This window comes from Hemibagrus wyckioides, linkage group LG12 (genome assembly GCF_019097595.1).
Source record: "Hemibagrus wyckioides isolate EC202008001 linkage group LG12, SWU_Hwy_1.0, whole genome shotgun sequence".
Lineage (NCBI taxonomy): Eukaryota > Metazoa > Chordata > Actinopteri > Siluriformes > Bagridae > Hemibagrus > Hemibagrus wyckioides.
Window position 1 is genome coordinate 5,819,982 of NC_080721.1, and position 13,568 is coordinate 5,833,549.

At 38.9% G+C, this 13,568-nt stretch overlaps 1 protein-coding gene across 3 annotated transcripts in view; it reads right to left on the reverse strand.

The window, feature by feature from the left end:
* The window catches only part of thrb (thyroid hormone receptor beta), a 132,276-nt gene that overhangs the window by 88,678 nt on the left and 30,030 nt on the right, over nucleotides 1-13,568 (reverse strand). Inside the window, exon 2 of one of the 3 annotated variants that reach the window (XM_058404560.1) lies at nucleotides 12,944-12,970. The exons of the other annotated variants lie outside the window; for them this stretch is intronic. The gene's annotated coding sequence lies outside the window, so the exon portion shown is untranslated. The remainder of the gene's footprint in view (nucleotides 1-12,943; nucleotides 12,971-13,568) is intronic. 3 annotated transcript variants of the gene reach the window in all.

A 13,568-nucleotide genomic window follows, 5' to 3' on the forward strand; every position in this document is an offset into this window, starting at 1 on the left:
AATCCTATACGAAGGATTATATAATTTTGCTAACAAACACGGAGCACCACAATAAAAATGGAAATAAATCTGTAAAAAATTGACAGTTAAATCCAACCTATTTTCTTTAGTGTTTATTCTACACAAAGCTCCCGGAGTTTATCTCTGGAGACTCGAGGAACAAGGTGGGGGATCATCACAGGTCACAATCACACACGATGGACAATTTAGTCATAGCAATCAGCCTACAGACTGGAGGCTGTCTTTAGACTGGAGGAGGAAACCAGAGCACCTGGAGGAAATCCCAAAACACAGGAGGAACCTACCAAGAGGTTGGATATTGAAATGACTGGTCAACACGACCAAAAAAATAACAGAAAAAGGTATTGTTCCTCACTGAGGTGAAAGCAGGAGACAACCTGTGATTGAAACCACTGTGTTTATAAAGTATTGGTTGCTGATGGTGCAAATATGGAAATAAGTAGGTTAGTCCAGGGTTTAGGAGTGGACAGTGTGAAGAGTCGGATTATGACGAAGAGTAACTGAGCAGTGAAAACAAAAATAATCTTCATCTACTGAAACATCTTACTCTGAAAGCCAAAAGTGTCCTGACTCATTTTATATCAGACTTGCAGCCATAAAATAATCTATGTGTTTATACTGATCGAAAATATCCGATAACTCGATTATCCGAACACCAGTGTACTGGCGTAAAAGGATTAAAGACATAATAGACAGTTTTAACCCAGTTGGAGAAATTGAGTTTGATAGAACAGTTTACTCCTTTCAACCGGAATGGGAAATCTGACAGCTCATTCATTCCGATGATATTTGGTTAGATTAGATTTTTACTTTAACACGCAGCAGGAGAAAATGAAGCCTTGTTTTCCTGTTTTCAACCCAAGCAGTCTTTTTTCTGTGAATTATTTAATTGGGAAAAACAAAGCTACAGGTTGTCAGTTCTTTCTTATTTTCCGCCAAAAAGATTAACGCAAATGATGAGAAAAGTATATTTTCACTGTTTCACATAACACTGGTTATGCGTTATGTAAATGGATGCAAATCGTAATGAATGAATATAATCCGATTGGCTAAAATGTTTTTGCTTAAACGGGTGAAACTGTTTACTTAATTAACAGTAATTTACTTAGTAACTAGTAAAACAACAGGAAATGGTGAGCTGTTAGAGAAAATATTGGAAAATAATCAACATCAAGGTTGTTTTTTGATGCATTTCCACCTCCAAGATGATTCACATGCAAGTTTTCTTGACCAATCAACCATTAGCGACTACATGTGGGCGTGTCCACTATAGCGATAAGCTGAACTTTATGCAAGAAGTGCAGCGACTACCAACGGGAGTAAAGACTGTAGAGGGCACGTGATCCGAGACAAGCAGCACACACTGCTTCTCATTCATCTCATATGATATGATGCAGCTAAACACTTCTGAATTTTACACACAAACACCTAAATCTCCCTCAAGAACGACTCATTTTAGCAAGAAAACTGATTTGGAACGCTAGTTGTGCTGATAAACGTTATCACTATGGCAACCAGAAGTAGGAATCACCTCCTTGCAACTTTATAATACAGCGACTGGAGACTTGCGGCCATTAAATCAAACATCTCAAGCATTTTTAATGCTACGTTTAATATTTTAGAATGTCCATGTAACACTTTGTGAAAACCGTAAACAATCATTAAACTATCTAGCTTCTCTAGCTAACTACAAAGTCACAGCTTCGCCTCTGAATGTTAGAGAACCCTGGCACTGGAGACTCCTTCTGAAAATGCTAAATAAATGTCTACTCAAAATAAAACCCTATACAAAATACAGCAACACACGTTTTAGATCTGTTCATGTTGTGAACGCACCACACAAATAAATATGATCGAGCTGTTGCTATAGAAATGATAACGTATTAGAAAAAGTTTTAAGAATTGAAATTTTGCAAGAAATTTGCATCGGCATATGAAGCATTTTCGGTATACAAACGAACAAACGCCGGCTAAGTTGCGCGTACGTCTGGGAGCCATTCAAAACTTGTTTGCTCAGTGGAAAGCCAAGCGAAGCGAAGTTTACGAATTTTTTACGATATTTTTCAAAGCTGTTTGGAAAGAGTCAACCCACGATACCAACGTTGCCTTCAGCATGCGTTCAAAAGCTAGGTGATTTTTCTGGCTTTTATTTGTTGACAGATTGGTGGCGTGGGCGGTCTGTTCTATTTTTAGCCCAAGCTTGGTGGCACGACTTCCTGTGAGGAGCCTTGACATGGAATGCTTAGCTTGGGTCATTAGCTATTGGTAATATTGGTCATATTTTTGGCGGTCTGGAACGGATTATGTGCATTTACATTATTTCTTAGGGGGAAAATCTTTACACAATACAAATTTTCGCCTTAAGAACTGATTAAATTTGTATGCTGAGGTTCCAGTGTAATTTTCTTGTTTATGCTAAACTTCATTTAAACAAGTTTCTAATGATTTAATAATTACGTATTAATGTAATCCAGCTAAAATATTGAAAGTTTAACGGCTTATTTCTTCATTTTATTCAAGGATATAAAAATCCACGCCCAAATCGTGTTGGATGTACGAAAACTAATCGTGTTAATTTTACTCGTTTCTCAACATCGCTGTGGTTTAAGATTTTTAGAGCCAGCATCTGTAACGCAAACACCGTTGTGTTTTTTTTTCTTCCTCAAACACAAGCCCTCAGTAATCAGAAAAGAAAGAAAAGCTTCATCTTTAACACTGAAAGCATTTACATTGCCTCATTTTTAAAGTTTTCCTTCGCAATTTCTTTCAGTTGTTTTTGGTTCACCAGATTCCCTGAATAGGACGCAGTAAACACACTGCACCACACACACACACACACACACTTTCCGTGATTGTTGCGATGGCGAAACAGGACTCTCTTCAGTCTGTGTGCTCCGAAAAAGACGAGTCAGATGTGGACTCTTTTTGAATGGTGCATATTGTACCCAGGGATTTCTCCTCAAGCTGGTTGTCTGGCAGCTGATCGCTGCTGCACATGTGTATCCATTCCATGTGTGTGTATGTGTGTGTGCATTTTTGTCCGTCTCTGGCTTGGAGTGATCAGTGCTAAGCAGAAAGTCCGTGCCCTCGTGAACAGCTGGCTGAAGAGAAGGAAGTCTTTGTCTACTGGAGACGCAAAGAGACCTTGTCTCTCGGTCTTACGACTCTCATCTGACGCTAACTGACACCCTACACTAACACAGCAGCCACAGACACACACATGCACAACACATGTACGATTAGGAGTAGCTTCAAACGGAGCTGTCGCTAAGCCATACACACACATACACACACACAAGCAAATATGTGAACACTCACTCATACAGATGCCAGGATTGCAGCATCTGACACCTTCTCCTAGACCTCCATCAGCGACCGCAAGAGGGCTGGTTTAGTTCTCTTGCAAATATTGAATGGCACGTCAGACCACAGAAGCAGGATCTTATTTCTAGGGGTAACTCTGGCCTTACTGGCCTCCGGGCTATAGCTCACAATTGGTTCTGGATTGAAGAGAGAAGGGAAAACAGCACGGAGCACAAAAGCCTATCTGTTCCCACTGTATTCGGCTTTCAGGCCACTGCTAAAGCCTGCAGTGATTATAATGCCACTTTTATTGCTATTAGTCCTGCTGTTTAAGAGACAATATGGAGGACTCTGGAGAAGCGGGAGAATTATTATTATTTTTTGCTCACCATCATACATAACATTCCAATAAACTGTTTAGAGTTTAGAGTCTATTCATAACTGTAGACCGTGAGTGTATTCAGTTTCTTTTCCCGCTCTATTAATACGGGACACTCTTCAGAGTCAGCCCAGAATATGAAGAGCGTCTAAAGATAGACTCAAGAGTCAGAGAAAATCAATCCGGGTTCGTAGAGAAAACAGACTCGCGTAAACAGAAACATTCCTCAAAGTCAGCATGAGGTTATGAAGAGCTTTATATTTCCATCAGCAGGTTAAGTTGACATTTACACTATTTGCAGTTACCGTATTGGTAGCTGCCTTGTGAGTTACACTTAATATTTTGGTATACTATCGGTGGGTTTAAAGTAAGCGTTATAGCGTTTAAGACATGTTTCAGAAAGAAAATTTGATTAACAACAAATTCTTTAACAGCAGCAGAGATTGTAAAATTTTGTATAATAATAATAATAATAATAATACGGTTCTACTACAGATTTTATCCATATATATTTTTATTTTATTTTATTTTTCATTTTTTAAAAATATATTTCACACCTGTACACCCGTATAGTTTGATTCTATTCTTGTAATTCTATTTTTTGTAGTCTATTTTATTTCTATTTTTATAACACAGACAGTCACTGGAATTGGCCCAGGTTGGAACGGGTGGAGAAAGGTGTCTGGAGTTCTGTGTCATAGAAAAATATCAGCGGGAATCAAGGGGAAGGTTTACAAGACAGTGGTGAGACCGGCCATGCTGAATGGTTTAGAGGCAGTGTCACTGAGGAAGAGACAGGAGTCAGAGCTGGAGGTAGCAGAGCTGAAGATGTTGAGGTTCTCTTTGGAAGTGACACGGTTGGACAGGATTAGGAACGAGTACATCAGCTCATGTTGGACGTTTGGGGGACAAAGTTAGGGAGGACAGATTAAGATGGTTTGGACATGTCCAGAGGAGGGAGAGTGAGTATATTGGTAGGAGAATGTTGGACATGAAGCTGCCAGGCAGGAGGCAAAGAGGAAGACCAAAGAGGAGGTATATGGATGGAATAAATGAGGATATGAAGCTAGTGGGTGCAAGTGTTGAGGATGCAGAAGATAGGGATAGGTGGAGAGAGATGATTCGCTGTGGAGACCCCTGAAAGGAAAAGCCAAAAGAAGAAGAAGAAGACAGTCACTGTTTGTTATACTGTGTATGGTTCTGTATATAATTTGAATTTGAGTTACAACAGTGTTACGGTCTAAGAGTCTAAGACAGCAAAACTTTCTCTCTGTCCTGTCAATCAAAGCTAAACCAAGCAATCATGGATATCTGTGAGCTCAGGTATGAGGAAGAGAACAGAGTGCTCTTTCGTCCATGTGTGTTACACCAGCCTGTGATGCAGTGTGTAGTATAAGAATTAGAAAAGAAGCAGTGAAAGTGTTCATCTTCCCTGCGGGGTAGCTGCTGTATGATGCTGAGACCGAATGTGATGGCTGAGAAAATGGCCAAGACTAAATTAGGGAGAAAATCGGAAAAATATCCAACAACAACAAAAACAGGATTGTTGTGAAAAGGTTGCTTTTTAGCCCCAGTGGTACAAAATCAGCATGTCACATTCTAAAACTAAATAATTATTTCTGTCTTAGACAACATAAAATCCTACAGTGGTTTAATACACAAGCTGCTGTCAGTCTGTAATAATAAAGTCTATTATTCGGGTCATATTATGAGTTATTAGTGAAACTACTAAGACAGTAAAGGTAAGTTTAGATCCAGGGAACATGAACATGATCCACAATAACAATATTCTGCACGATAAATATTGTGATGTATCGTATAACCAAATACTGGCGCGTGTCCATCACCACCGAGCAGACCAGAAGGTGCCGGCACAGAGCGCTGATGTAGATCTCTCTTTGTGCGAGTGTTTGTGAAACTTGACCTGCATTTGTTCCCTGATGTCTGTGTTACATGTGAGTAGATTTAGTGCTGAGCTTGTGTGCCTATTGAATAACTGCACAGTTAAAAGATATATAATACATTGCCCTTCCCAGGTAAAGAAGTGAGAGGTTATTTGTGCGAGCGTTATTTATCCTCGCCGAAGCTGGAGGCTCTAGAGTATTAAATCTATACCACGTTCTGTGCTGTTGAATTCTCGATGCTGATTGGTCACAGAGTGTTGATTAATTAAGAAAGAAATATTGCATGGGCGAGAGTGTGGTGATGAATATCACAGTGAGTACGATATTGCATTTATTTTATTTATATACTATTAACAAAGCATTACTACCGGCGTATTGATATTTCAGACACAATATGGCTGAACGTTTTGTTTATTCTTGCTTAGCAGAAGACGCACTTACTGTATAGCTAGCTCATATAGCTATACAGTAAGTGCGTCTCGTCTTTCATTTCATCTTCACCTTCAGTCCTAACGTTCCTGAAAAGTATGGTTAGTCATTGATGCCGATGATGTCGCTAACATTAATGTACTAACAGCTTCGTATGAGGAAGTGGATCAGTATGTGATGAGCGACGTGATCCACACACGTCAGTGTGAAAAATCTCAGTGCGGTTATGCTAAATATAAACACTCTTGGATGATGGCTCAACCGATCAGAATAGTGGACCAGGACGAAGTAGTATAGTAAACTGTAATATCCTTCAGGTTTATATTGTATTCATGTATTAATGCACTGTTCTAACAAACACCATCTTACACAGCAACTTGCCCGGGTGATGCTCTACGTAAGCAGATTACCAAACGTGTGATCCTATGGCAAGGAGATGTTTTTAGCTTTTGTAAATGAAGCTGGAGCTTTGGTTTGGCGATCTTGAATGAATTAAAAACATTTAGATTTGGTGAAATAATCAACTTTAGGGTGAAAACACTCTGCACCATATACATAAATACCTCGCTGTTTTATATTTTTATTATTATTATTATTATTATTATTATTTTTAGATTCCTCACACATTTTTGTTCAATGTTCTATTTTAAGGATATTTAAGCTCATGTATATATAAGTGAAACGTCGAAGTGGATTGTATTTGGCTGGGAAGAGTAGGGAGTGTTTCTTTTACTACCCAGACAGGCTGGAACTGAGCCCCACGCCAAGCTAGTATACAACAGAAATAGAATAGCGTGTGTAAAGTGTGTGTGTGTGTGTGTGTTTGTGTACAGTGTAAATGTCAGTGTGTGAGCGGCAACATTTTTCTACTTTCCTACTCGGATTTTAAACCGTAGAGCACAGCACAGACACGTGGAGTCTTTCGATGCGAAGCTAAGAAGCAGTGGCCCAGAAAGTTTTTGAAGAAATGTGTGACAAAAGCTTCTAGAAAGTACGTTTGGCAAAGACCAAAAAAAAAAAAACCCACAGGGATTTCATAGGCATGTGAAATCCTATTCAGTGTAAGATCTCACAGGAGTAATTAGCACAAAATCAACCTTTTTGTGCTAAGGCGCTGCGATTAAGCGAGTTTCTACTCGCTTTTGAGTGTGCATGTGCACATTCTGCATGCATATGGTACGCCAACGCGGCACGAAGCATAGCCGGAAGTGTGTGTAGTTAGGGGCAGTATAGAGCAATGTAAAAAACTGGAACTGTTTCTCAAATCCTGAATCGCTCTAGATTAATGCTAGTTTTCGAGGGTTATTCATAATCTGAATTGATCTAGTTTAATGCTAGTTTTCGAGGGTTATTCATAATCTGAATTGATCTAGTTTAATGCTAGTTTTCGAGGGTTATTCATAATCTGAATTGATCTAGTTTAATGCTAGTTTTCGAGGGTTATTCATAATCTGAATTGATCTAGTTTAATGCTAGTTTTCGAGGGTTATTCATAATCTGAATTGATCTAGTTTAATGCTAGTTCTTGAAGGTTATTCATAATGAATATGAATATAACAAGAATTACTAGCATTAAAACTAGATCAATTCAGATTATAGTATGCAAAAATATTGTATGATGATGAAAATCTTTTCTCTGGCACACATGTATCACAATCAATATTCCGATCAACACTGAAACCACCGACAGGTGACGTACTTATCTATACAATGGCACCAGACCAGACGAACCTGACGGGCTTACCTTCGCTCCACACTCATCTATAAGTACATCAAATCAGCTGCTTCCATTGAATTTATAACTAAAATGATTTTATCCTTAATATCTTAGAAAAGCATAATCGATCACAATATTGATATTCCACTGTCATGTCGCTCATCTCTATTTCCTGTTATCGTTAGTTCTTGAGTTTAAAAATAATAATAAAAGCGTGTAGCTTACTTGCCTACTGTTTTATGTTCCAAGCTTCTGAATCTTCTACGCTGCAAACATCAAGCAAAAATACCTTGAAAATTGCCAAATTTAACTAATATTCCACTCATTATGAAACTACTATAGACAGTTTATTCTTTACTCAAGATATCGTCATGTCCCTAGATAACATTTTCTCGCAGTAGATTAGCAAATGTTCCTAAAACCGAGTTTATCGCTTCAGTTTGAGACATGACGACAGTCACGTGGAAGATTTCAAAAAGAAACTCGTCCATCTGTTTACTGAAAGCTAAGATGCTGCACAGTGACAAATGTGTCCCCGAAGAGTTGGCGTGAAGTCGGTAAACATTTTACGGTTGACATAGAAACCTGAAAAACAGGGATGTGGCTCGCTTTTGTCACTTTTTACCCGGCACATGTACATAATGCATGCAGGTGAGTATGTGAAGAATGCTTTGGCAGAACCAGAATGAAGCAAGATTTGTTGTCCCGTCGTCACAGAACGTTACTGCGCTGTGGGAAAAGTGCTGCTTCAATAAACACGGCGGTGCTAGGACGTCTTCTCTTTTCAGAGGACTCACGCTTGACCTACACTTGACCCACACTCGACTTCTGCTTCTGTGCCAATGTTTTTGGATGTTAGTTAACTTCCCCGCGCCGGAAACTTTGTGACATCGTAGTAAACGTTGAACTTTAGTCTGCATTCTAACTCAAAAACTGGAAAAGCTTTAGTCATATTATGCAAGGGTCCTGCTTCTATAGCCAACACACAGATACGACTGCCAATGAAAGGCTTAAGGAAACGTTTGGTATAAAACAGACAACGTATTTTCCCAGTCCAATTGGGCAAAAGCAAAAGTTAAAAGTTCTACCCATCATGTGTTTCAGTTTTTCAGCCTTCCAGCGTTCTTCTTGCCTTTAAAGGCAATACTTGTCTTTAAATTTCTCCAAAATATTGTACTTTGTCTTGCACTCCCTCTCTGAATTACATAACCGCTGTTGAAAAATGCACTCCCCATAGACCTTAAATAGAACGTAGTGATACTAGCGATATTCTCTACCCTTAGAGAAAGCCATAGATATATATTATATATATATATATATATATATATATATTACAGTACCCATAGGGATACAGATATATAATATATCCACTGACATGTGCGTGTCTGTTAACACACAGCTAACACACAGCTTCTTGTTGTGAAGACCTGATCTTTGGCATATGGGTTAGATTTAACATTAGAGATATGAGGTGGCTGTGACAGAGGCAACTATCAATCAGAACACAGGCAAAAATGAAGGAAGTGCTTCCTGCACATGCAAAATAGTGTGCTAGCTACAGGACACAACACGCGTACACTCACCAGCAACAACAAAGGATGAACAAGTCTTTAGTTGTTGAAGAATGAGTTTCTTCATATCCTAGCTTTTTAGGGTCAGAGCATAGGGTCAGCTATAATACAACGTCTCTGAAGCAGAGAGAGTTAAGGGTCTAGGGCCCAACAGTGGCAGCTTTCAGGGTTGAATCCCTGATTTTCCAACCAAGCGCCCAGAGTATTAACCATCTGAGCCACCAAAGCCCAACCAGGACCACCTCTATACAACTACACATCCAATCATCAAACCATCATAAACTATGATAAAGGTGAATATCTCAGACCTTTTAGCTGCTGTAGGAGACCCCAGACCCCATTTTGTCAACGATTGCTCTACAGTGAAGTTAAACAGTAGTGTTTTTGTCAGTTTTTTAGACATAATTTAAATGCAAACACATCTATACAGAGGACTCGTGTTCTCTCTCTCTCTCTCTCTCTCTCTGTTGGTCGTCTCCATTTTTCCTCCCTTTAATTCGCTCCCCCCTCACATCCCCCCACCAACCAATCACCTCCAACTTTAACTTCTTGGCTGAGGTAAAATTCCTCGTCCGACTTGATCAGGGAGAAGGCTTATGCAACCGCGTGAGCAGGAGGAGTCGCCTTGTATGACATACCATGAAGTTCCACTACTACATTCTGTAAAAGTGAAGTGAGTTAGCCAAAGAAAAAAACTATTAAATACTATAACACGCACTTCTGGTGCGAGGCAGGCTACTCAACTGCCAAGACAGCCTTTGGGTTAATGGTGGATATAAACATATTTCTCTTATTTTAAACCGGATCTTGTGCCATTACAGCTACCTGCGCCTGTCGTGGCAAGTCTACAGAACTAACGCAGCATAACGGCAACACAGACTTGGTGCTTTATTAAAGGGTTTACTGAATTCCACTCCCACTAAAGCTATTTCTTGAACCAATGCTAGAAAGAGCATGTAAGGACTGTGTTTTACAGCAGCCGCGTTCAGACTGATTACATAAGCGTGCTGCTGTTTCTGAACGCTGTGTGTGTGTGTGTGTGTGTGTGTGTAAAACCCTAAATAACCTCCATCGATTCACAGTCGAACCTAGCAGAAAACAGCTTGATATAAAAAAAATAGCAAGAAAAATGAAATCTTTCTGTATTCTCCTTAGCGTTAGCACTCAAAATAATAACCAGCTTGTCCTTTCATCGTCTCGCATTTCACCACCACAAAAATGTTGAATGTCATAACTCATAAAAACGCTCATCCGATTTGTTCGAAGCGACTAAAACCAAAGCGCTTAAAAGAACCACGTAATTCTCTCGTTTCTGAGCTCAAAGGCAATGACAAGTCCTCTGATGGACTAAATATTTCCACTTCTCCAACTCCAATTCTCAGCTCACATCACACCTGGTCCAGGTATTATTTTTAATAGATTAGTTTCACTATTAGAGCTGGGAGCAATGAGTAATTACAACTCAGACCATCCAAAAGCTATTTCTTAACTTAATTTCTTCAGTTTAGTCCTATATGTCTATACCCGCTTTATTCCTAATTAGGGCCACGGGGGGTCTGCTGGAGCCTGGAGAGGGTGAAAGGCAGAGGTACACCCTGGACAGGTCATCAGTCCATCACAGGGCCACACATATAGACAGACAACCAATTCCTATGGGCAAATTAGAATGACCAATTTACCTCTAATGTACATGGTTTTTGGACTGTGGGAGAAAACTGGAGTATCTGGAGTAAACCCACACAGGCACGGGGAGAACATGCAAACTCCACGCAGAAAGGCTGCCTGTTCGAACCTGGGACCTTCTTGCTGTGAGGCAACAGTGCTAACCACTAAGCCACTGTGTGCTGGACTTTCATTTCACTGCAATTTCTACACAGTATAAAACTTTGTCCCTGACAAATATCTTGAAATCGTGAATTTCTTTAGTGCTGATGTAATATTTCGCTCTGGATAAATCTCAACCTGTCCTACACATGCTCAGTCATTATGATGTAATTACAGTTGTAACGTATTCGTAGTCATTTTTTATTACTGGTTATTTAACCAGTCTGATGTGCAGGGGGATTTATTATACATTCTGTGAAAGTTTAGAAATTATAATGTAGAATTATCTTTAAAATAATTATTCTTAATAATGATTGGTTTTAAAACAAAGAAAACCATTTATCCATGATTGCACATTATAAATACTTATTATAATATTATTATCAAAATAAATGCATTTATTTATTTATTTGTTTGTTTATTTATTTTTTATTTTCATTTTTAATCTATTTTTTAATCTATCTATCTATCTATCTATCTATCTATCTATCTATCTATCTATCTATCTATCTATCTATCTATTTGTCTGTCTGTCTGTCTATCTATCTATTTGTCTGTCTGTCTATCTATCTATCTATCTATCTATCTATCTATCTATCTATCTATTTGTCTGTCTGTCTATCTATCTGTCTGTCTATCTATCTATCTATCTATCTATCTATCTATCTATCTATCTAGCTATCTATCTATCTATCTATCTATTTGTCTGTCTGTCTGTCTATCTATCTATCTATCTATCTATCTATCTATCTATCTATCTATCTATCTATCTATCTATCTATCTATTTGTCTGTCTGTGTCTATCTATCTATCTATCTATCTATCTATCTATCTATCTATCTATCTATCTATCTATCTATCTATCTATCTATCTATCTATTTGTCTGTCTGTCTATCTATCTATCTGTCTGTCTATCTATCTATCTATCTATCTATCTATCTATCTATCTATCTATCTATCTGTCTGTCTGTCTGTCTGTCTGTCTGTCTGTCTGTCTGTCTGTCTGTCCGTCCGTCCGTCTGTCCGTCCATCTATCTATCTCAAAGGCTCGATCCCTTTTTATTACACTGTTTTATCCCACTACAAAAAATATTACCGCAGTATATAACCAATAAAAAAAAGATATTTGGCAAGCACACATTAAATATAACTTCTCTAAGCCACACAGTCTCACAGTGCAAGCATATTTCATTGTAGCTGTACAATAAAGTGCAAAAGTTGAATGTTTATTCCTTAGTAATACAAAGAAAACCTGGAAAAATACGGAGAATGTGATTTTTAAAAAAAACTCTTTTTAAGACACAGCCTCAGCACGAGCGTATTATGTGTCTAAGGAAACACTTCCTTCTCGGTCTGAAATCAGGAAGCGCCCAGCGCAGCCAGATAATCCTCTTATAATACAGTATAATAAATGTACTCGGTGCTTCAGAAAAACTGGACCAGAATACACACACTTTACTGAGACCGAGGACGGAGATGCTAGATGTAGAAATCAGTGACATATGGATATAGACGGAATGTGAATAAAGAAATCTGATGAATTGTATCTGATGTATAGATGTGCGAGTCTTAGCCCTGAGTGAAATTTTTAAAGGGTCCTTGAACGTAAAGTCCAGCGTGGCGGTGAATATGGCGTTTCTTTAACCGCTTATTTAACTGAATCTGTAACTGGCAACCAATAAAACTGTCTGGAGAGCACAAGAGAATAATTTAATACTTTTCGGATTGTGCAAGAGTTTGTGGTACAATTACAATCATGTACACACACACACACACACACACACATATGCTCACCAAGTTCTTCGAGTTTGTGGATGTTACCTAGGAGACACATAAGCGTTCCATTAAAAACGGTAAACCTCAATTTTGCTGGCTGTGCCAATTTCGTTTGTTAGTATAAAGAACATCAGCCCCAAGGTTTGGCAAAGAGCCCGATGCAGACTGGCATTAGAAACGTACACGTTAGGGTGGGACAGATGGAACAATCTTTAAAGAAGAAAGAAAAAAAAAAAAAAGAAAATGTTTTGCCTTCGGTGATGATAGCAGCTTGATGGCAGCTGTGCCTTAAGGAAACTTGTTATTCTAGACTGTGTCCTGGTCTAAAAACAAATTCAGCTTGCCTGTCAGTACTCTGAACGTGCGGTGCCCTGAATGAGCCTCCCGGTCTCAATGTGTGGGAACAAGAGGGAGGGAAGGGAGGGGAAAGAGGGACGCCCGGACGGGGAGTTCAAACGAAAGCTTGCACAGCTCTTTCTCCATGAATTATTCATTCAGTGTCCATCCAGCAAGTCGGATTTCCCTTCTGCAGCTCCGAACATCAACCAGTGACTAGAACTAGATTACACTCTCTGTCTGTCTGTTTCTCTATTTGTCTGTCGGTCCTTTCACTCTCTCTCTCTCTCTGTGTGTACAGTATGTC